Source organism: Chelonoidis abingdonii, chromosome 1 (genome assembly GCF_003597395.2).
Source record: "Chelonoidis abingdonii isolate Lonesome George chromosome 1, CheloAbing_2.0, whole genome shotgun sequence".
NCBI lineage: Eukaryota > Metazoa > Chordata > Testudines > Testudinidae > Chelonoidis > Chelonoidis abingdonii.
The window spans coordinates 42,474,512-42,495,259 of NC_133769.1; the positions used below are offsets into that span (position 1 = coordinate 42,474,512).

The 20,748-nt window shown below is 41.3% G+C and overlaps 1 protein-coding gene across 2 annotated transcripts in view; it reads left to right on the forward strand.

The window, feature by feature from the left end:
• Positions 1 to 20,748, forward strand: part of GRM8 (glutamate metabotropic receptor 8) — a 517,546-nt gene that overhangs the window by 317,851 nt on the left and 178,947 nt on the right. The window lies entirely within an intron of this gene.

Consider the following 20,748-nt stretch of genomic DNA (forward strand, 5'->3'; position numbering starts at 1 on the left):
AATCGCAACCGAGATGTGTTCTCTACAAAACCGGGGTGGACGACTGAGACCTATCACCATATCTGCATGATCCCCGGAGCCAAGGTAACACTGAGACCCTGCTGAATCCCAGCAGCCAAAAGAGAAGAAATCAAGGCCGAAGTAAAGAAAATGTTAGAATTAGGCATTATTGAAGAATCCTACCGTCAGTGGTGCAGTCCAGTCGTTCTAGTGCCCAAACCTGGTGGTACCACGAGATTCTGTAATGACTTTCACCGATTGAATGAAGTATCTCAATTTGATGCATACCCCATACCACGCATCGATGAACTGGTTGACCGACTGGATAGTTCCTGATTCTTGACTACACTGGATCTGACAAAAGGGTATTGGTAGATTCCCCTGACCAAAGAAGCAAAAGAAAAGACAGCGTTCTCCACCCCAGATGGGCTATTCTAGTACACTGTTCTCCCTTTTGGGTTACATGGGGCCCCAGCCACATTCCAGCTTCTCATGGATAAGCTGCTGTGCCCCCATACTAGTTATGCAGCTGCTTACCTAGATGATGTCATCATCCATACGCCAGACTGGGGAACCCACTTGGAAAAAGTTGAGGCAGTACTACGCACCTTAAGGCGGGCTGGCCTCACCACTAATCCTGCTAAATGTGCCATAGGACTAGCAGAGGCTAGATACCTGGGATATATTGTAGGAAGGGGTATAGTGAAGCCCCAAATGCATAAGCTAGAGGCGATTCAAAACTGGCCCTGGCCGACCCGAAAGAAGCAGGTTCATGCATTCCTAGGCGTGGTAGGCTACTACCGACGTTTTATTCCCCACTTCGCCAGTAGGGCAAGTCCTCTAATGGGCTTTGTGAAGGTCCGAGGTCCAGACATGGTGAAGTGGACCGACGCAGCAGAGGGGGCATTTTTAGACCTTCAGACAGCCCTCTGTAATGACCCCATACTCATAACCCCGGACTTTACCAAGGAATTTATTTTACAGACAGGTGGGGTTGGGGGCGGTTCTGTCATAAATGATTGGAGAAGAAGAACACCCTATCCTCTACCTAAGCAGAAAGCTGCTCCCAAGAGAACAGAAGTATGCAGTAGTCGAGAGAGAATGCCTTGCTATCAAATGCGCCATGGAGACACTGCGTTATTACCTCTTAGGCCAGTGATTTACTCTTGTGACGGACATGCACCCCTCCAGTGGATGCAGAGAAATAAGGAAAAGAATGCAAGGGTCACCAGGTGGTTCTTATCCCTCCAACCATTCCAGTTCCGCATATGGCACAGGGCTGGATGCTACCACGGCAATGCTGATGGTCTTTCACGAGCACACTGCCTGGCGTCCGAAGTTGCCCAACCCTATGGTGTTGAGCGGGGGCGGGGGTGTGTGAGATATGTGTTGAGGCAAGGCCAGATGGCTACAGTAAAGTACTGAGAAACAGGTATGTTAGCCACAGGCTAAACAAATCCCTAGTACCATGGTAACCAAATGGCAGTTGCTCCAGGTTAATCAAGGGGGGCCAATTAAGATCTTTCTAGAAGGCAGTGGAGATAGCTACATTGATTAGAACACCTGCAGCCAATCAAGGCAGGCTAATCAGGGCACCTGGGTTTAAAAAGGAGCTCACTCCAGTCAGGTGGGAGGAGCCAGAGGAGAGGAAGCGTGTGTGAGGAGCTGGGAGCAAGAGGCACAAGGAGCTGAGACTGAGAGGGTGTGCTACTGGAGGATTGAGGAATTATCAGACAATCAAGCATTATCAGACACCAGGAGGAAGGTCCTGTGGTGAGGATAAAGAAGGTGTTTGGAGGAGGCCATGGGGAAGTAGCCCAGGGAGTTGTAGCTGTCATGCAGCTGTTACAGGAGCACTATAGACAGCTGCAATCCACAGGCCCCTGGGCTGGAACCTGGAGTAGAGGGCGGGCCTGGGGTTCCCCCAAACCTCGCAACTCCTGATCAGACACAGGAGGAGTTGACCCAGCTGTGGGTTCCACCAGAGGGGAAGATCACTGAGGTGAGCAAATCCGCCAATAAGTGCAGGACCCACCAAGATAAGGGAGGAACTTTGTCACAGTTAGTAAGACATGAATTCCCTGTGTAGAAACCATGTTGACTTTTGCCCAGCAATTTATGTTCTTCTATGTGTCTGACAATTTTATTCTTTACTATTGTTTCAACTAATTTGCCCAGTACACACAAGTGAACATGAACAAGTTGAGGCTGGGACTGAAATCAGGCTCTAATGTGAAAAGGACGCCACTGGAAAAAAAAAATATTGAGGAAATCATGGTTTTAAAACAACGAAGTTCATACATTGATTTTTGAAGAAGAAAACGTAGCACAGTGGAAGAATTAATCCACATGATATTCTGCATCCAAGTTCTGCAGGATGCCATTTGTCTTCTGGAGGTGCTGAGTAATCTTAGCTCCCAGTGCAATTAGTGTGAGCAGAGGATACTTAGTATTTCATACAATTGGGCTCTGTGATGGGATTTTCAAAACCATGTACGTGATTTAGGACTACAAGTTCCACTGAAAATCAGTGTGCTCCCAACTCACTTAGGCACTTTTGAAAATCCAACTCCAAAAAGAGTTACTACAGAAATAAAGGTTTGCTGTGGCAGCTCAGGACACCGAGAGTCTATATTTTTTAAAAGATTTCATTTATATCTGTCATTATTAAGTTGTAGTTCATTGGTTCCTAATGCCCACAGCCCTTTTGTGTTAGACACAGAAGAGCTTATATTCTAAGTATAAAATGAGAGACCACAGGTAGGCACAACAGGCAGATGGGAGAGCACAAGGTAACAGGGAAAAGGATCATCTATATTGTTCTTGCTGGCTTGTGCCAAACATCAGCTGAATCAATCAGTACCCTAGATACTGGACAAGCAAAGGGAAACTTGAGGACCACAGGATGGCAAAGTAGCAGTGGATAAGGAAAGTCTATTAGCAGTGTTGCTAACACTTGTGATGTTATCACCACTCTTGTGGTGATCAATGTTCTTTTAAAGCCCCAGCTCTGGACTCTATTGTTTACATAAGAAACTTAACTTAAGGGGTGTTTTTGTTTTTTTAAATTTCTAGCTGTTATGGTTGCAGAGAAATGTTGGAAAGTATGACAGGTGTGTAAACTGAAAACACAAAAACCAGAGGGCAAATAAAAAGGACCCCAAATGTATTATTATTTTAAATCTCATTGATTTTTTTGGGAGGTGTGTGTCTAACTTTTGATTTTTGAGTGCTTGAGACAGGCAATTCTGTATCAGCCCTTCCTTTTCACTATATAAGAGCCAGGTGGTGGTATAAATATGAGCTTGTATCACAGAAGCTTGATGTCTAGTTTTTCTGTCCTTTTGTGCTAAATTGGATAAGGATTAGATCTCTTAAAACCTTATTGGGAATGTGGCAGGGGGTGATTCCAAATAAATTCAGTTCTGACATGCTAATTGCTGTAATGGAATTAATCTAGCTGGATATACAAGAGGCTAATATTGTTCAGTGGTCTGAATCCCTCTTGCTGATTTTATGTAACATGAGGTTTTAAGCTCATACAGGGAGCATAGTTTGGAGACATCGTGATTCTTAGATACCTAATGAACTTAGATGACTAGAATGATAGGTTGCGCAGAATGATAGAGGGGCACAGCATAAAACATTTTATTAACTCTTAAGGATGGATATGAAAAACAGCATTTATTATATGCAGAATTATCTATCTATCTATCTATCTAATATTCCACATAATATTTCATGCCATGGAGGAACAGCATCAAACACTCTCAGCAGCTGTTTAATACTTGATGCATAAAGGAGAGGTGATAGAGGATAGTCCTTACTGGTTACAATGGGTATGCAAAACCTGAAATGTATTCATTAGTTGTCACTTGGGATGAAACCAGGTTATCCTATGTGATCACAAGAAGGACTAAAGCCCCAAATTTTTGAAGAGCCGTGAATATTAATCTTCACCTCATATGGAGAGAAGATTTATGAGCACCAAAGTGGTGCATCCGTAATGGCATCTTTTTCTTAGGCAAATTTAAGAAGTGTCTTATTCAGGCTGGGTACAAGTCTCTTAGGTGCTAAGTGCTTTACTGTTGATGAGCACCCTTCATGCTGAGATGAGAATCCTCAAGATGTTTCAGGACCAAACTTATTGTTAGCAAAATGCCTTAGTAATAGATTAAGTTGTAAGAATCCTCTCAATAAACTCTGATCTCATGAATCAAGCAAGCAGGGATTATGCAGTATGTTTCTCTTTACATATATTTATCTAAGTCCTAACATAAGAACAGGCATACTGGGTCAGACCAAGGGTCCATCTAGCCCAGTATCCTGTCTCCCGACAGTGGCCAATACCAGGTACCTCAGAGGGAATGAGCAGAACAGGTAATCAAGTGATCCACCACCTGTCACCTGTTCCTAGCTTCTGGCAAACAGAGGATAGGGAAACTTCAAAGCATGGTTTTGCATCCCTGCCCATCATAGAATCATAGAGCCATAGAATATCAGGGTTGGAAGGGACCTCAGGAGGTCATCTACTCCAACCCCCTGCTCAAAGCAGGACCAATCCCCAACTAAATCAGCCCAGTCAGGGCTTCATCAAGCCTGACCTTAAAAACCTCTGAGGATGGAGATTCCACCACCTCCCTAGATAACCCATTCCAGTGCTTCACCATGCTCCTAGTGAAAAAGTTTTCCCTAATATCTAACCTAAACCTCCCCCACTGCACCTTGAGACCATTACTCCTTGTTCTGTCATCTGCTACCACTGAGAACAGTCTAAATCCATCCTGTTTGGAACCCCCTTTCAGATAGCTGAAAGCAAATCCCCTCTCATTCTTCTCTTCTGCAGTCTCAACAATCCCAGTTCCCTCAGCCTCTCCTCTTAAGTCAGGTGCTCCAGCCCCCTAATCATTTTTGTTGCCCTCTGCTGGACTCTTTCCAATTTTTCCACATCCTTCTTGTAGTATGGGGCCCAAAACTGGACACAGTACTCCAGATGAGGCCTCACCAATGCCCAGTAGAGGGGAGTGATCACATCCCTCGATTTGCTGGCAATGCCCTATCTTATATAGCCCAAAATACCATTAGCCTTCTTGGCAACAAGGGCACACAGTTTAGTTATAACCAGCTTCTCGTTCACTGTAACCTCTAGGTTTTTTTCTGCAGAATTGCTGCCTTGCCACTTGGTTCCTAGTCTATAGCCATGCATGGAATTCTTCCTTCCTAAGTGCAGGACTCTGCACTTGTCTTTGTTGAACCTCATCAGATTTCTTTTGGCCCAATCCTCTAATTTGTCTAGGTCCATCTGTATTCTATCCCTACCCTCCAGCATATCTACCATTCCTTCCAGTTCAGTGTCATCTGCAAACTTGCTGAGGGTGCAGTCCATGCCATCCTCCAGATCATTAATGAAGATATTGAACAAAACCGGCCCCAGGACCGATCCTTGGGGCACTCCGCTTGATGCCGGCTGCCAACTAGACATGGAGTCATTGATCACTACCCGTTGAGCCTGATGATCTAGCCAGCTTTCTGTCCACCTTATAGTACATTCATCCAGCCCATACTTCTTTAACTTGCTGGCAAGAATAACATGGGAGACTATATCATTCTGTGCTGCCCAGTGCAGTAGACTGGGAGCTGACCTTGTTCATGAAGCGAGTTCTGGAGGTTGACTGTATGTTATATGGAAATACCTCCTTTTGTTTGTTTTAAATCATCTGCCTATTAATTTCATTTGGTGACACTAGTTCTTGCGTTATGAGAAGGAGTAAATAATACTTCCTTATTTACTTTCTCCACACCAGTCATGATTTTATAGGCCTCTGTCATATCCCACATCTATCATATCCCCATTTGGGAAGGCAACGCTTGCTCTTGTCAGGAGGGCAATCACAAGGGAAATGCGCATTTTCAGTATCTATATCTCTTTATGTAGCAGAGTAATATGGGCCTTTTTCATTGTCTAAAATTAACCCTCACTTATGAATTAAAATAGGGATATGCATGTTAGCCTTCATCCATAGGTCATTTATGTAAAAATGTTACTGATTAACTGACAGGTGGCCAGTTCAACAAAAACGAAAAGCCATCCTTTAAGGAGGTCACCAACAATGAAATAAACTCAGCACGTCTTCTCAGATTTCCTTCTGAAGAGGAAAATGGCAGCTTCTCAATCTTAAAGTGAATGACAGAGAAATCAGGTAGACTTAATTCTCTAGAGCAACAATTACAGAGGGAACTAGAAGAAATGTATGATTAATAGACATTGCCTATATTAGAGCAGATGTATTGGAGCATGAGCTTTCATGGGTGAATGCATGCCCACTACATGCATCCGACGAAGTGGGTATTCACCCATGAAAGCTCATGCTCCAATATGTCTATTAGTCTATAAGGTGCCACAGGACTCTTTGCTGCTTTTACAGATCCAGACTAACACGGCTACCCCTCTGATAATTGCCTATATTATTAGACATTATTTAATTTTAACTTCTCTTCAGGATTTCAGTATTTACTAGCAGTTAGCTGAATTTCAGTCTAGTAATCAAAACTTCCCACTCCACACCAATGGGGGCTGTGGGAAGTGGCGTGGGCCGAGGGATGTGCTGACTGTGGCTTCTCGCAGCCCCCATTGGCCTGGAGTGGAGAACCGCAGCCAGTGGGAACCGCGATCAGCCGAACCTGCAGACATGGCAGGTAAACAAACTGGCCCATCCCTCCAAGGGGATTACCCTGGTGGGCTGGGTGCCGAAGGTTGCCAATCCCTGCTGCACAGCAAGGAAAAACCGGTGGCTGCCCTGTGCCAACCAACTTGGTCTCGCAAGGCGGTTTTATTGCTGTGTAGATGTCTGTGCACTAGGACCCTGCGGGATGAGAGGGTTCCAGAGCTTGGGCTCCAGTCCAAGTCTGGAAGTCTACACAGTAATGAAACAACCCTGCAGACCAAGCCCTGCAAGCTCAGTCACCTGTTATGTGCCAGCCATGTGTTTCTCTTTGCTGTATAGACATACCTTTAGGCACTATTCTCAACACAAAGAGGAGGAGGTGGTTCACCCCCTCATAACTTTTAGTCCTGTCATTGGGGCATTCATTTAGGATGCAAGAGAGCCAGTTTTGAATCTCCAGACTGGAGCAGGATTTGAACCCAAGTCTTCCCTTTCCCAGGTGAGTGTCTTAACCATTGGGCATACGGTAGTCCAGAGTGGGTCTCCTTGAATCTCTCTTGTTGATGCTCTTCCACTTTGTGTTAAATACATTAATAGTCATTGGAGTAGAGAGAGAGTGAGAAGGACTATCTAGCCTGCTGGTTAGGGCACTGATGTGGGATACCCAAGTTCAAGTCCCTGGTCCAATGAATATTAAATTATTTATACAAAATGAAACAGCTTCAACAGGAGAGAGTGACATTTGTTCGACCTGAAACTGAGTTTTTTCAATTAATTGAAAATTCTGAAAAAATGTTAGAATCACTTCAGATTGAACTGAATTCTTTTTTTCCCCATTTTTGTAACTGCCAGCGAACTGAAACAATCAGTTATTGACCCCATTTTAGCTAACCCTGTTACCAGGTGTGATCTCAAGTGAGATCAAATGACGAGAACTTAACCAAACAACCTGGCTCACCCAGGAAACAAAGGTAACATTTTCAGGAGCACCTATGTGACTTAGGGGCTTTTGAAAAATTCCCCGCAAGAGTCTATGAGCCAGGTCTATATTTACACTGAGTCTGATTATGACTTCTCCAGTTCAGAAAGGAGTCTGAAAGCTGGCTTCTGGGGCCCCCTGAGGATTCCTCTAGGGTAAGAGAACTCCCCTAGTGTAAGAGACCTAGAATTCTGTGCCTAGTGTTCTAAGTGGTGGAGAATTAGTATAGGTGGCCCGATGCTGCTGCCACCCTCTTCACAGCACTCTCCAGTGGTGTGGCCAGAATGTTGCTTTGCTCTGGTAGTTGTACTTGTTGAAGTAGCTAAATGAGGTCTGTTGTAACTGAAGGTAAGTTAGGACATCCTTGTATCTGCTCTAATTTATTTCATGGGAGAAAGCATGCCTTGTCATTCCCCATGAATAGAGGCTCACAAAGGTGGTATCCAGCCATCTTTGCCAACCCTCCAGTTTACCAACTGTATTGAGCATACTGGACCTGAAGATTGGGCACCAGAGGTTTAGGCTAGTCTGATCATCTTAAACATGAAATAAAAAGTATATGCCTCAATAAGTCCTTGAAGCTTCCTATTTCAGTTAGTGAGGAGATTTCTCTCTGAGTTCTTCTATTAGTGCCTTAATCAAATGTTACTGACATGATTAAAAGTGAAATCATCCTGAAGCAAGGATTTGGTTGTAATTCTATAATCTCTATGGGTACATGATCAGGATGATTATGCACTAGTGAGTTTCACTTCAGCATGACTCGATCTATGCTAATTTCTTAAGGTTATTAACTTTTATAATTATGTTAAAGTTTAATTAAGAAATTAGTTTGAAATGTGGGAAATATAGAGGCCTCTTCATTAGCAGTTATAGATGCAGGCCCAAAGTCTTTCAAACTCTGCCATAGAAGCTTGCATAACTGGGTGAATTTGAAAAGGGTGCATCTCCTTGTTAGTTACAGCTCAGCTAATGAGTGGCAACATTGTCAATTTGACTGTTACAATACTAAGTCTACTTTGATTTGCTAGTAGTTGGATTTTTTTGTAAAGATAAGATTGTGTGATAGACCCAGGCAAGTTGGGATCAGCAGAGTAGTAGAAGGGAGATATACTGGCCACTGGATAAGCAGTTTTCTGTTCCCTGAGTGACCAGAGCAAGGGCTGCTCCAGGCTAATGAGAACACCTGACTCCAATTAACCTGCTAAGAGTCAGTTGAGGCTGTTAAGCACCTGACTCTAATTAAGGCCCCTCTGATGCTATAAAAGGGCTCACTCCAGTCAGGCCAAAGGGAGCGAGAGGAGAGGAGGTATGTGCGAGGAACTGGGAGCAAGAGGTATGCAAGAAGCTGAGAGTGAGTAGGCACACTGCTGGAGGACTGAGAAGTACAAGTGTTATCAGACATCAGGAGGAAGGTCCGGTGGTGAGGACAAAGAAGGTTTTGGGAGGAGGCCATGTGGAAGTAGCCCAGGGAGTTGTAGCTGTCGCACAACTGTACCAGGAGGCACTCTAGACAGCTACAGTCCACAGGGCCCTGGGCTGGAACCCAGAGTAGAGGGCGGGCCCAGGTTCCCTCCAAACCTCCCAACTCCTGATCAAACACAGGAGGCATTGACCTGGACTGTGGCTTCTACCAAAGGGGAAGATGTCTGGGCTGTTTCCTGACCCACAGGGTGAATCTGTGAGGGGGGGCAAATCCGCCAATAAGCGCAGGACCCACCAAGGTAAAGGAGGAACTTTGTCACAATTGTCAGAGGAATAACATAGGTTTTATAGTGCTGACTTCTGTGACTCTGCCTTACAGACCTCAAGGATACCATTCTGCCAAAAGGGAAATTGCCATTTCAGAAATAATAGTTCTGCTTCGAGCTCTTGGCCCTATGTGTGATGCTTTTCAGTTTGCACACACACTCCAGAACCAGAAAATTCTTCCCTGTAGTGTCTGCTAGTCACACACGTGCCCCTGCTCTCCTTCTGCTCCTCTCCAAAGTATAAAGGGGGTTACAGGATCAGCACCTATCCTTTCCTCCTCACTGCTCATTGTCTGGGACTGAGCCCAATCTCAAGGGCACATATTTCCACATAGGCATCCATCCAGCACACGGGAGATTCCTGATGCTTCTCACTAGCTAGAAGTACTTACCAGTATCAGGTGCTTCCCTTTGGCCTCTCCGCTGTGCTAAGGGTATTCACTAACATGCTGTTGGTGGTGACAATGCAGTGTCACTGGCAGGATGCAGTAATCGACCCCAACTCAGAGGACTGGCTCCTAAAAGGATGATCTTGCCAGAAGGCATGGGGGCAATGGCCATCCTCCTAGGCCTTTTTGAGAGACTGGGTCTTGGGTGAAGCTGGACAAGTCCATCCTGGACCTGACTCAACTATGGAGTTAATTGAGGTGCATCTGGATGCAGTGATGGCCAAGGAATACTTGCCAGACAACCTCTTTCTAGCCATCAGCAGACTAATAGAGCAAATGGCTTTTTGGGTTATGTGGGCACAAGCACTTACATGACCCTGTTTGTGAAGCTTCACTTCAGATTCCTACTAGCATGGTTATGGGCTGTGTATGCCCTGGGCAGACAACCTCAACTTGCTAGTTTTGCTTCCCCAAAGGGTCCTGGACTTTGTTGCTGGTGAGAGGACAGTTCTGTTCAGTTCCTCGCTTTTGATAAGAACTATGACCACGGATGCATCCCTTGTAGGCTGGGAGGTTCACAAGTAGGGGTAGGTGGCCTAAGGGACATTGTCCCATCAGGAATCAATATTCCACATCAGTAGGCTGGAATTCGGATGATTCGGCTGGCATGTTTCATCCTGACTCTACTAATGCTACTTTAAACTATCCAATTTTGAACATGATGTCATCTTTCATTCTTGCTAAGATAGAGCATAATTGGTCCATACATTTTTCCACAAATCTAAAGTAGAAATGTTTGTGAAAATAAGATTAAATTCAGGTCCCTGATCTGAAGTCCTTACTTAAATGATTACAGGCCTGAGCCCTTAGACCTATATCTTCAGAAGGGCTTAGTCATCTGACTGCCACTTAGCCACTTCAGTTCAACATTTGGGGGCACTGATATCCTTAAAACCCCTGCTCAGCTGCTGCCTAACTCTCTAGGTGCCTAAATTCTGTAGATGCCTACGTTTCCAGGGGATGACCAGTTCAGGAGATTTTGGGGTTGGCTGGCTGTGTGTGTTCCAGGACAGTGGCTCTCAACCTTTCCAGACTAGTGTACCCCTTTCAGGAGTCTGATTTGTCATACGTACCCCCAAGTTTCACGTCACTTAAAACTACTTGCTTACAAAATCAGACATAAAAATACAAATGTCACAGCACCTTATTACTGAAAAATTGTTTACTTTCTCTTTTTACCATACAATTATAAAATAAATCAATTGGAATATAAATATTGTATATACATTTCATTTCAAAAGTGTATAGTATACAGAGCAGTACAAACAAGTCATTGTCTGTATGAAATTTTAGTTTGTACTGACTTTGCTAGTGCTTTTTATGTAGCCGGTTGCAAAACTAGACAAATATCTAGATGTGTTGATGTATCTCTTGGAAGACCTCTGTGTACCATTTGGTGTACATGTACCCCTGGTTGAGGACCACTGTTCCAGTATATCCAATAGGAGGGTGGTTATAGCATTCACCTGGGATGTGGGAGACCTGTTTTCAAATTCCTTTTCTCAAAGTGGAACATCAGAGACCGACTCTGGAAAAACCAATAGCCTGGTGGTCAGGGAAATCACCCTGGGATATGAGAGACCCAACTTCAAGTCTCTCCTCCAAATGTGGCAGAGAGAGGAGAATCAAAGAGAGTCCTACCACATCCCAGCCGAGTGCCCTAACTACTGGGCTGTAATGAGGTGGGTATTTCTCTCTGGATTTTCCATGAGAAAGAGCTGACCTAGCTTCAGCAGCTAATTCCAGTGAGGAGGTTCATTGCTGTGAATCCGGAGCACAGACAGGTAGCTAGCTACTGCTGTGTTTCCTACTGGCTAGCTTAGGACAGCTCCCTGCTTATTTTACTGGCTTCTGATAATCCCTTTCTTAGGTGCCTAACTGTTCCTATGCATTGTATGGGAGCTTGGGTTCTTAACTCAGTGCTTCTCAAACTTTTGTACTGGTGACCCCTTTTACATAGCAGGCCTCCAAGTGCGACCCCCTCCCCTGTAAATTAAAAACACTTTTTAATATATTTAACACCATTACAAATGTGGGAGGCAAAGTGGAGTTTGGGGTGGAGGCTGACAGCTCACGACCTCCCATGTAATAATCTCATAACCTCCTGAGGGGTCCCGACCCCCAGTTTGAGAACCCCTGGCCTAACTTATGGCTGAGGATTCCGTTAGGTGGCAGAGCAACTAAAAGTTAGGCATTGCAATACCTAGGTCCCTTTGTGTATTTAGCCTATTAGCGACCCTAGCCAAGACTGCAATTAATTAACCTTATTTCAAAAATTCGGGGGAAAGGGAGGAGGCACAGATAAATGTACCTCTGTGTTATGAAGATGTTTGGGGACTGTACTGTCAATGAAGGGCATTTTAAATTCTGTGAAAGCAGAATCAGAGCAGAGGTGATCAGCACAATTCTATCCCCTCCTTCCGACCTCTAGCCAACATCAAAATAAAATAGACATCTGGTGAAAAAAGATCTTTCACCTGCCTTGTGCAGAAGTAAGGGTGAACTAACTGCCATTTGTTCATAGACTGGCTGCGGGGTTGGTTGTATTTTATTGCACTAGTTTTGATGCATGTTCACTATCAACAATGAGCGATGTATTTTAGTATGTGAAAATTAAGAACAAAAAACCCAACGAAGCCTGTAATATTTTGGGTTTACAATCAAGTTAAAATATATAAATTACATTTTACAGCAGTAGAATTACATCAGGACGTGTTGTTGCCTGGGAATGGGTCAGCACTATGTTTGAATGATTTGAGGATCTAATGTAGTTTATAAATATAATATTTTGCACTGTCCCACAGGAAAATTTAATTCAGTCAAGGTGAAATGAACCACTGATAGATGATCAGATTTTTAGCCTAAAGGAGAAAATTAGAATTTATCATTAAATAAATAAATAAAAATCAAACCAGTGCATTTTGATAGTTCTTGTATAATAATGATGGCTGATTATTCCATCAACTTCTCTTATTTTGTTTAAACTAGGAATAAAATGTTAGATGCCATGCTAATATAAAATGATCATGTTTATACAAACAACATAAAAGGAAATCTCATTTTTTTTTGTTTTTATTAAGGGAAGGAGATTTTTAAATGATCAGTTCAAGAAAGTTCTTCATCTTATACTTTTTGTCCTAAAGTTACAGACAAACTAAAAATATCATACTGGGTACTGGCTAATGTTCTCTGGTGTTGTCCAAATTTGATATTGTTTCAGAACCATTCCAAACCAGTAGGTTATGGCATGTTTTTGTCATTTTAAAAGAACTTCTTCTGAGATGATGCTTTTAAAGGTTATTCTGTAAATTAGTCAATCCATATTTTCCATTGCTATGATTAGAAATTGTTAAATAGGAAAAAAAAGATTTTCTGAAATAAAAACATCAAGTTCAATTTTTATAATGTGAGAAGTCATGATTCTCATTGTTATTCTAATAGGCACTGAGTATTTGTGAAAATGTTTGCAAATCCTGTGAGTATCACAGATTTTAACAAGCAAGCTTATTTGTGTGAAAATCATACCCAAACTTAAAGACTAACAGATTTATTTGGGCATAAGCTTTCGTGGATAAAAAACGCGCTTCTTCAGATGCATTTTACCCATGAAATCTTATGCCCAAATAAATGTTAGTCTTTAAGGTGCCACCAGACTCCCTGTTGTTTTTGTGAATACAGACTGACACAGCTGCCCTCTGATACTTGATATCCAAACTGTGTTATTTGTTGTTTGATTAACAAGCTTCCTTCATCCAGTCAGGGAAATGACACAATACCATTTAATTTACTTGACTAATGACACTCTGGGTGAAATGCTGCCACACTAAAGTCAGCAGAAGGTTTGCTATTAACTTTCTTGGTTCAAGATATCACCCACTATGAATAATTTACAGACAAAGTAAATAAACCATAGTCTAAAGATAATTTGTTCCAGCTATTTGGTCAAATATAATGAATTAATTTAAAGAAAATCAAGGTCAGTAGCTAACCAAACAAGGTGAAAATTTATAATTAATAGTACTCATAATTAGTAGTTCACCTGGCTTTAGTCTTCTAGCTCTGTCTGTAATTTCACTATTGGAATTAATGCTTAGACAAATCAGTACAAGAATACAATTCACGCTGGAATGGAAATGATCAGAGAAGTGTAATAATCGCCTGACCTATCTGTGGGCTTCAGAACAAGCCTGAGTTCAGAGATTTGCTCTGTCACACATTTGTGGTATTTGTTATTTGTGGTCTGGTAGTGTGTAATGGGCACAATCAGTATTTGGGTCCCATTGTGCTAGGTGCTGTTAAAGACATACTGATCAAATTTGCTATTCACTAGATACGTTCCTTTGGGAGCTGAATGTTTCAAGTGGAAAGCCCTCCACTTTTGAGGATTTTGGTTTGGCTTTGTATGGCATAGTGTCGGTACAGATACAGTGGATGGAAAGATGATGCGTCATTTCCTGCTGCCCTGTGTGTGTTTATTTCCTTGGAGGTTTGCCATATATTACTGACCACACCCTTTAAATAGAAATTCTCTAGTCTGTCTTTGTTTGATAAAATGGTAATACTAGAACTTTAATAGTGCATTACTTACATTTTACTAGAAGGCTAAACAAACAGAAATGAACACTGAAGAAACACTACTTCACCCTGAGCTCCATTTGGGTCAGCATTTGATTCCTCTTGTTTGGCCCTGCAGCCATTTTAGGACTTCCCTGGATTGGCTGCAATGCAGCCTAATCCTGAGTCAGGAGCCAAAAGTTTATTGGTGCCATTTCTGTGCCATCCATAATCAACATTTTTGAAAAGATGCATTACACACTTCCTTGTTTCTCTTGTGGTTATGTCCTGTCACTGGAAAAACGTACTGTATATTTTGAGCAAAATATTCAGACACTTTGTTTGGATAAACAAAAGTTTTACTACTTCTCTAAATCTTACTGAAAGTATCTGAACCCCTCTAGCCTATTAAACTAAGTAGGAAATGTCATGAGAAAAGACTCATTGGAAAGTTTGTAGAGCTTTATTTTTTGTTATCTGGAACCTAATGTGAGAAGAGCCCTTGTTGGAGTATTTTGACCATTAGGGAGTAGGAAAGCACCTGAAAAAATAAACCACCACCGCCACCACAATATTCAGGCAATTTTTCTGTAACCTCTAACAAATGCAGTTCCAGTTATGGCTGAGGTGGGGTTCAGGTGGTTTCTTATTTTATCTGCTTTGCTCCATAGCTAACCCTGAACTTTGTGAGATTCACTATTATTTCTTTGAAGTTCAGTTGGTCTCCTGGTGATTCTGTGCCATTGGATTACTGTCACACGCTACCACACTACTTCATTTTAATTGTATTTTGACACTCCTCAAGACAGCCCATAGCTTTTCAAGGCAGTCTTAGGTGCTACAGGCTCTTCAGATGATTAATCACAAGTGCCCATAAGTGCTATGGGCTCAGATCTCAGGTCTGTCTAAGCTCCACTTGGTGCAGTATGTGAAGGGTTGAGGCATAGGTGGCTCTGTGTCTCCTTTCCTTCCCCAGTCCTTGGGCCAACCAAACCATTCCAAGCTATACCCAGCTACAACATATGTCAATGGATCTCTTATTATTATTTTTTTATATTACAGTAAAGGCATCAATCAGAGGTGAGGTTCAGTGCTGTACAAACATGTGGTAAAAAAGAAATCCCTGACATAAAGAGGTAATATTCCAAATTCCACTGTGCTGTGGTCTCACCAAGAAGGAGCAGTATTGGGATGGCCATGTTTTCTTTTCAGCACTGGAGGAGAACCCTACAGAAGGAAAATCCTCAGGTGTAATCCCTTTTGCAATTCTTGAGTAGCAAAGTAGATTTAATAGGGCCAGACTAAAAACTTGTCTGCATCAGTTTAATTTGGTAATTTTGAAAATTAATGCACTGCTTTAACTGAATCGATGTTAAATCAATCTCCTAATGTGGATGGATTTTACCTATTTAACCCTTCCTTAAATTGATGTAGTTAAAAATCAGTCAATTGCTGAATTATATTAAACTGATCTAAACCGGTTTAAGTGCATCTACGTTAGGGATTTACATTGGTGTAAGAAGGCTCAGTTAAAGTGGTTCAAGTTCTCTTATGTAGACCAATCCCTAACAGGAGTGGCCAGGCATTCCTTTTTAGCACATAAATATGGAACATTTAAATCCAGTGCCAGAAGACAAGTAAAAGCAATATTTTCAAATAGGCATAAAGAAAAGACTTGATATAAAATAAATGACATTTGTATTGATATCTAAGCAGCCCATTTACCCCAGAACTGCATGACTCTTGTATTTCATGGCAAGGGTCTGAGAAAGTATGGGTGGCAACAATGCCATGAGTATGTCTAGCCAAGAGACCACATATATGCTTCTAATGTATTTTGTTGATGTCAGGTTTGCTAGCAGAGAATATCCAAAAAGCTGTCTTTCCTGAGCTTTCATGCCTGTGGTTTATGGGATTTTCTATTACTAACACACTTCTGAAGTCCATTGGTTTTCAAGAATAAAAATGGTTCTATTACCAAGTAAGAAATTATTATGTGATTCAAAACTAATGAAATATTGGTTAAAGCATACACACTCATTGTAATGAAATCTCCTCATCCATTTTATGTCTTCTATAGCACCCCTTTTGCCTTCGTAAGATACAAATAAATAAATATATACTATGTTCACACCAGGAATGAAAGTAAAATACCACAAATGTCTAAATAGTATTGCATCAATCTGTATTATATATTGATTACTAGGCTTGAGATGCCTATGACCATGTGGAAAATATATATACAATTCTAAATCTGACTAGTTCATGCATGCAAGTTGTATTTGAATTTGCAAATTGCTAGTGAAATGACTTAATGGCAATTTGTACATGCAATTATGTAATTTAACATTTATTAGGCATGCATGTTTTTCTGCATGACCCTGGGCTTCTCAAGTTTTAAAAACAAGCCCCTAAATATCTTGTACTCCATTTTTATTGTAAAGATTGCAGCTAGAATATAAATTACCACACTCAATAATCCTTTGCTATGACAAAGATTGTAATCAATTGTATTGGCCGAGCTCACGACATTCAAATCTTTCGTCTACTGTAAAAAATCGCCAGGCATAGTTATTGCTTTTTTTGCTGTAGCATAAGCCCCCTGCCAGTGGAATTATATTGGCATAATGGCAATGTGTACATACACTGATGATTCAGCTTTAAAACAGTCTTTTTACAGATCTGATTATAATCCGTAAGCTTCATTATCAGTCAATATTCAGTGTAATATCTACATATGCCACTTTTAAAAAAAAGAGGCTTAATTTTTATTTGCTAACTGTCTGACATAGGTTAAAACTGATAAACCACTGTGGTTTGTTTGGGAAACTATTCATAGTGAATTTAGTATTCGAATTCAGAGAAAGAGCAGAGCAAGGATGGTCCAGTAGTTGAGGCAGTAGACTAGGAGTTAGGAGACCTGGATTTGTATCCTAGTTCTGCCACTTGATCTTGGGCAATTCACCTGGCCTCCCTGTGCCTCAGTCTCCCATCTGTATACTGAAGATAATAGCACTGCCCCACCTCCCAGAAATATTGTGAGGATCAATACATTAAAGACTGTGAGGTGCTCATATACTCTGGAAATGGGGACTATAAAAGTCTTGAAGATAAATAGATTGTGCCTAATGTAGTGGCCATGTGAGGGAATAATTATTGTGAGGTATATTGCCTTCTGGGGCTACCCTTAGGGGGATGCAGCAATGCATTATCCCTTACTGAGGGCTGTGCAGAAAAGCACATCTAGCCCTGTTTATATTAACTCTCCACTTAAATATCTTCTGGGCTGACTTTATACATCTGCTGCTACTCTTGTGTTGTAAAGCTATTCGTAAAAATTATGTTTGCTTTTTTGGTATAATCACAATTGCTTATCATCCTGTGCTCCCTTGGAGACATTCTGGCACAACCCGTAACATCTAGAGCAGTGACAGAGTATTTCTGAAAATGTAAAATATTTTATGTTGGTGGCCATGACTTGCTAGTGACTTGTAATGGAGTGTTTAATGGTCTGAATTGCCAGGTTGATATTTAATAATGAGGTGCCAGAGAGGGAGTTCTAGTGAGATAATGAAACTTGATGATGATCCAAAAATGTGGGCAGACAACTGAGGATGAGAGCAAATGAGCATGACTTGCATAGAGAAGGGTTAGAGGCTGGTATCTGACTTACATGATTCATTGTATAGGAGCGTAAAGCAGTAAGGCTAGGCACAAACAGCAAGGGGTGGGATTATACCCTCAACAAGTCACTGCGACGAATATTGAACACTAGATAGATCTGGGGTAAATCCTCGTTGAAACTCTAAAGCTTTATTCACAATGCTTCACAGAAGGGGAAAGAGCAAACAATATTCAGATGCATAAACAAAGATAGAGGCAGTAAGGCTTAGTTTATTCTAGCATTGTGAAACATCTTATCTGGAATACTCTGAGCGGTTCTGTTCACCTTATTATAAAAAAGGATATTATAAAAAGGATAAGGCACAATAGAGGGCAACCAGAAAGATACAGGGACATGAGGAGCTTATTTATTCATAAAGGTTAGAGAAGCTATGCTTTGGAGGGGAAAAGGAGATTAAGCAGGGATGTCATTGAGGTACACAAAACACTGAAGGGAATAAAGAATATTGATATTCTAAGACATCTGTGTTAACTGCTACATAAAAGAGAAAAGGGGCATGAACTTAAGCTAAGGAATGAACAGACACAACAAGAATATAGGTTAATATGGGAATCAAATTATTGAGAAGAGTAACTAGCATAAATTAATTAAACATAGAGTTAGTCTAGTATTTAATGGGGAAAATATACGATGGTAAAAATTGCTGCTTTAAAAGAAGTGAAAGAGAGAGTGTCTCTGTATGGGTTTCATCTCTCTCTCTCTCTCTTTCTCAGACACACATTTGGTTCTTTCCTAAAAATTCATGTTCTTACAACATGTTAATTTAACTAAAATATATTTCAGCAATATAATATCATGAGAGATAAGCTGCTGACTCTGCAATTACATCAGTGCTGACTAAGATATAGTGTATTGGTTAAAAATTACTTTAAATTGTAGCAGTACAAACATGCCTTTTAGAGCCTCTAAAAAGTTAGATGGAGCTTGAAAAGGTTAAAGACAAGAAAAGCACCAAGGAGGAGCTGAGAAAGGACCAATCTTAAAAGTTTAATATAAAAATTATACCCTTGAAAAGAGCCTGTGAAAAGGACAAAGGTAGAGCAGGATGTGGGGGAAAAACTCTGTAAAAGTAGTGGGTCTTTGCAGAAAAGATACAATAGCTACAGAAATAAATCAAGCAATAAATTGTAGACATTGATGAGACTGGAGAAATAAAGGTAGAGAAAGGGGAGGTAGGTTATGGAATATAGTGATAGTATTTGTCAGATTATTTGTAATTCAGGAACTTCATATATTAGGGATATTATCTGGGAAACAGAATGAGATGGTGGTAGAAATACTCTTCATTTAATTCTGGAGGCTATTTGGAAACCAAAGAGATGATACATTAATTTTTTAGTTGTCAGCACCTTGACAGTTGTCAACATATTGCTGAGGAAGAGAGAAATCCTAACAACTGTGGCTATTGAAGTGAGATGAAAATATTAGTTACATAATTCATTATTCTATAGTGTTCACCCCCTCCATCATAATAGCAGCTATCTGTCCAGTCTAAATGGCTGGGCATTTCCTAGAGAGAATAAAATATATTATGAGTAAAGTATGTAAAAACCCATTGTGGGGTGCAATCCAGATAGTAAAGGTTTATGTTATTGCCTTGTAACTTTGGTTGCCTCACAATGCTTTGCTGTTGTAGCTCCCAGTCTGGACCACTCAGAAAAAGTCTGCTAGCATGCAGGTCACAATCCACGTGTCTGTGTATATTTGCAGCCCTGGTCCAGCAGCGCTGACTCTAGCAGCCTGTCAGTGACACACCAGCCACACTCTGGCTTCCACCAGCCATGGTTACCATTTGCAGGGTCACCGCAACATACTCCCAAATTTTTCCCAAAAACATGTGTTCCGCAATGTCCAGCTCTCTCCTGGACAGTTCAGATATTAAGGTTTGTTGTTCTTGTACAGAGTCAATATTCAACAGTTTTTTTACTGTATCTGGAGTTAGTAAACATTTCAGTTTAAAAACAGCACTGGAGTGGTTTAGATTAGAAAAAATTAAACAAGTTTATTAACAACAGAAGACAGTATTTTAAGTGAATTCAGCTATAAGAGAGAAAGTTGGAAATGGTTAAAAGCAAATAAAAGTGAAAACATGCATCTAAAAGTCTAAAACTTAATCTAGCAAGTTTTGGTTCAAGGCTTTGTTTAAAATGGCCTTTCTTATCCCCACACTCCCAGCAAGATGGTGACTGACCTTTTCCTTGGTCAGAATCTTTCCCAGAGGCACAAAGGTGCTGGTGCCATTGTCTTTTTAGGTGAAAGACATAATTTGGGATTTCCCCCCCTCTCTTTTATAGTCCAGTGAACCTTTGAAGTGGATTTTGAGTGTTAGCCTTCAAAATAAAGTTTATTCAAGCCGTAAAGAAGGTGACATGGAGTCTGGTGGTGAAAGAGGCCTCACCCGTGTTTGCTGAAATGCAAATTTGATTAGTCTTCTGCCATTTCCCTCCTTGCTTTCTTCAGGACCCTATGTCTGACGTTGGTTAAAACTGAGAAACCACTCTGGTTTGTTTGGAAACTATTATTTTACTTCTATGTAAACTGAGGTAAACACAGATTCCTTTGTTTAGGATAGACCTGTTTAACAGCATCAGAGGGGTAGCCGTGTTAGTCTGGATCTGTAAAAGCAGCAGAGAATCCTGTGGCACCTTATAGACTAACAGACGTT